We start from the raw sequence: 4,206 nt of genomic DNA, 5'->3' as shown, positions 1-4,206 counted from the left end.
GCCCTCTGTCTGCCATGACTTTCTCCAAAATACACAAACCTGCTGAAATGTGCATTGCTTCTCAAACTGCAGCAAGGCAGAACTGACGCTGGTGTCAGAGAACACTTGATTCCTATGAAGTATGGTCTGTAAATATTTGAAATAATAATGAGAATTTTATTCAACGACTTGCGTGCTGAGTAAACACAAGAAATCCAGAGGTTTTCTTACGACCTCACACCACAATCTTCTTCTTCTTCCCCCTTGAAAGAAAGAATAAAAACATTTCATCCTTTCTGAGTGTCATTCAGCCTGAAAACTTTTCTTCCACAAAGCAGAGTTTCAGTGTCAGAGACCTAAAAGGCTTCATCCAAACACAAAGACATCACAAACCGGAGCGCGCGAGCGCAGTGCCCAAAGAGCGCTGATAGGTGTGGTCAGTTTTGCGGGCTATTTACAAAAGTTGTGCTGTTTTCTAAACACAGGCGGTCAGTTCATTTCAATATGACACATCCAATCCAATGTCAAGAGTTATCTGTGTTATTGTCTATGCTCCACATTATAATCAGTTAAGCTCAGCTCGTTCACACTGGCATTGATTCCTGACAGGTTCTCTTTGCTCTGTTTGTCTGAATGTTCAGACATGTTTGTATTAGAGGCTTGGTCCAAGAACTGAAAGCAGTTAAATTATTATTAGAAGCAGTGGAGGAGCACATCTATGTACTCTACACATCAGTTAAAGCTCAGAAAAAGAGGAGTCTGAGTCAGTGTAGACCAGCTTTCACTTAGAGCCGCCTAGCTGTACAGTAATATTAGGTTCACCACTAGATGGGAGTAGAGGTTTTGGTCTGTCGTTTAATCTCCGATGAACTGCTGGCAGTGTGAGCCAAAGCAAAATACATCCATTAAATATTAAAATCCATGAAAGATCTTCTGTCTTCATCTAAAATGTGCTCACAAACTTACACCAAGCTGAAGACCCGCATTTATTCATTTCTCACTCCTGTCTCAACACAACACTGCGGTCAATAATTCATTCTCTCTTCAAACATCCTTTTCAATTGTGTTTTAAATGTGGGTGATCCAGTTTATCCACACAGTCAGTTTGTGCAAATATGTATTGAATGTGTGTCTGAGTCCTCTCAGGTGTAACTGCTGCGTTTACAGTGTTTTTAGCAGAGAGCAGTGTTGTAGCTGTTGAGCTGCAGCAGGAGGATTACAACAAAGAGTAAAACACGTTAAAGAAATCTGCTTGACAACAAAAGTTTCACATTAGATATAAATTCCTTTTCCTTCGGGGATGTAGCTCAGTGGTAGAGTGCATGCTTCGCATGTATGAGGTCCCAGGTTCAATTACTGGCAACTCTACTTATTGCAAATCTTTTAAAGTGCATCACACAGTCCAAATTATGACATAATGTGACATAATGTTAGTAACCACATGTGCGACAGCTTACATGTTGATCAATGCAAGATTTCACATTTCAGAACATGAAGAGTCAGTCAGTCAACTCTGATGAATGAATAAAAGTTTTCAACAACCCTTTAAGAACTTTTATCAAAGCTGACTGACTTCAGAAAGAGAACTGCAGAAATGTGGCCTGATGCAGAAAAAAAAAAGGGTTCAGACACAAAAATGAAATGTGAAGAATTCATGTGAAACTGCTGAAATGGAGAAAAGCAATAAAATAATCCTCATGAAACTGCATCAGAAACCAGACAAAACAAATAGAAACAATCTGAGAGCAAAGCTGTGAAGTCCACTTAAGTCACACTACATACATACAGCAGCCACTTTATTAGGTACATCTGTTCAACTGCTCGTTAATAATGTAACCATCTAATCGGCCAATCACAAGAGCCTTTCCCAGCTGTTACACATGCGTGAAAAAGTTTGAAGTAATTTGACTGAACACACTAATGCAACGCTGGACAGCATCACCTGCTTCAAACATTATCAGTCTGTATGGCCGTTATTAGTAGGTGCAGGAGGGCCAGTCTGAACCATACTTATGGGACTGATAACTGCTAATGACGGACATTTAATAGACTGAAAGTGAACAATCTAGAGTTGTGACTCATAAAAGTACAAACTGGTGAGTTTATACAACAATACAGTAACAAATATCTTTAGCAGTCAAGCCTGGAAACAACAGCAGTGTATAAAAACAACGAGAAAGGCGGATGTGGGCGGGGAATGCGTCACTCATGTAAGAACTGCATTAAGAGAAGTGAGAATGACTTTTCTGCTGTTAGAAAATTGTTTACTCACGAGGATACACCCCCTGTAGTGGTTACTGCCTGTAACTACAGCTGCTTCGTTGTATTTTGAAAGGTCTCACCGGAAGTTCTTGCTATATGTGATTTCTCCGGCTTGACGGTTCAGTTGTCGTTCCACCTTGTGGCCACAAGAGGGCAGGACAGCTCTGGCCAGTGAGGCTGTTTGTGCTGTAATTCATGTGATTATCGGCTGTTTCACCCTCTAAACTTTACAAACGCGGCTACAGAAATGAACCTGAGTCAGCAGTGAAGCTAGTGCTAATTACAGCTCAGTTTCCACTGTTATTCTGTGGGTTAGCTTACGCTAGTTAGCCAGAGCTAACTTAGCCTGCCGAGAGAGAACTTTTCTACATAAAATGTCCTCCCTTATTACACATAAATATTGAAAACACTGCCATTAAGTGTCAGATAAAGCCGAGCTGTAGTACTTTGGTCAGAAACAATGAACTTGAGTGTAATTTAGCGTTAAAGAGCTAACAGCATCTAGTGCTCCTGTGTAACTATTCTAACTTTACTGTTTTAGTAGTTCCCGCTTGTGGCCGCTAGATGGCAGAAAGGCATCCTGTTATCAGGTCGCTCCAAAATCTGATTTCTGTTTGTATTTTATGTTTAATATCTTTGCTTATATTGGCAAACAGACTGTGGTCAGCAGGATTTATAAAGGGTTTATAGATAAACTAAAAAATGAGCTGTTTTACAAGAATCTTTGTGAGTCTGCGTTATTCCACGTTATAATCAATTCAGTCCAGCTCGTTCACATTGGTCCTGATTCATCCTGACAGTTTTTCTTTGTGTTGTTTGTCTAAATGTTCAGACATGTTTGTATTAGAGGCTTGGTCCAAGAACCAAAAGCAGTTAAATTATTATTAAAGCTCAGAAAAAGAGGAGTCTGAGTCAGTGTAGACCTGCTTTCACTTAGAGCCGCCTAGCTGTACAGTAATATTAGGTTTGCCACTAGATGGGAGTAGAGGTTTTGGTCTGTCATTGAATCTCCCATGAACTGCTGGGAGTGTGAGCCAAAGCAAAATACATCCATTAAAATATAAAAATCCAAGAAAAATGTTTATTGTCTTCATCTGAAATGTGCTCACAACCTTCCGCCAAGCAGAAGACCCACTTTTACTCATTTCTCACTCCTGTCTCAACACAACAGTGCAGCGAATTATTCTTTCTCTCTTATAGCATCCTCTTCAGTTGTGTTTTAAATGTGGGTGATCCAGATTATCCACACAGTCATTTTGTGCATGTATTGAATGTGTGTCTGAGTCCTCTCAGGTGTAACTGCTGCGTTTACAGTGTTTTTAGCAGAGAGCAGTGTTGTTGCTGTTGAGCTGCAGCAGAAGGATTACAACAAAAAGTAAAACACATTAAAGAAATCTGCTTGACAACAAAAGCTTCACATTAGACATAAAGTCCTCAAAGTTTCATAGGGGATGTAGCTCAGTGGTAGAGCGCATGCTTCGCATGTATGCGGTCCCAGGTTCAATCCCTGGCATCTCCAGTTGTTACTTATCTGGTGCCTTTTTGAAATGTATCATGTAGCCCAAGTAATGACATAATGTGAATATCTGAGTAACCACATGTCCAAGGCAACCGAAACTAAAGAGTTTACATGTTGATCAAGGCAAGATTTACGCTGCACCTTCCTGTTTGACTGTGTCTGAGCAAATTCTCACAAACACAGTTTTGTTTCATTTCTAGTGAACGACTTCAACCTGCACATTTTGTTAAAATTTGAGATCGATTGAGCGACAATCGGCTAAACTGCAAAACCATCTCCGGTGTGTGTGTGTGTGTGTGTGTGTGTGTGTGTGTGTGTGTGTGCGTGTGTGTGTGTGTGTGTGTGTGTGTGTGCGTGTGTGGAGGGGCATCAAATACATAATACATATGATCAGACGACATGAAATACATAAATAACAGTGTCAATTAGGCTTCTTTGTTAGTTTT

General features: G+C 40.2%; 2 non-coding genes across 2 annotated transcripts; both read left to right on the top strand.

Moving 5' to 3' along the window:
• The first annotated feature begins 1,275 nt into the window (after window positions 1-1,275).
• Window positions 1,276-1,347, top strand: trnaa-cgc (transfer RNA alanine (anticodon CGC)). Its single transcript has one exon. It is a non-coding gene; the product is annotated as a tRNA-Ala (tRNA).
• A 2,341-nt stretch (window positions 1,348-3,688) lies between these two features.
• Window positions 3,689-3,760, top strand: trnaa-cgc (transfer RNA alanine (anticodon CGC)). The gene has a single exon. It is a non-coding gene; the product is annotated as a tRNA-Ala (tRNA).
• Window positions 3,761-4,206: the final 446 nt, after the last annotated feature.

This window comes from Archocentrus centrarchus, chromosome 2, assembly GCF_007364275.1.
Source record: "Archocentrus centrarchus isolate MPI-CPG fArcCen1 chromosome 2, fArcCen1, whole genome shotgun sequence".
Classification (NCBI taxonomy): Eukaryota; Metazoa; Chordata; class Actinopteri; order Cichliformes; family Cichlidae; genus Archocentrus; species Archocentrus centrarchus.
This window is presented reverse-complemented; position numbering and strand designations above follow the sequence as displayed.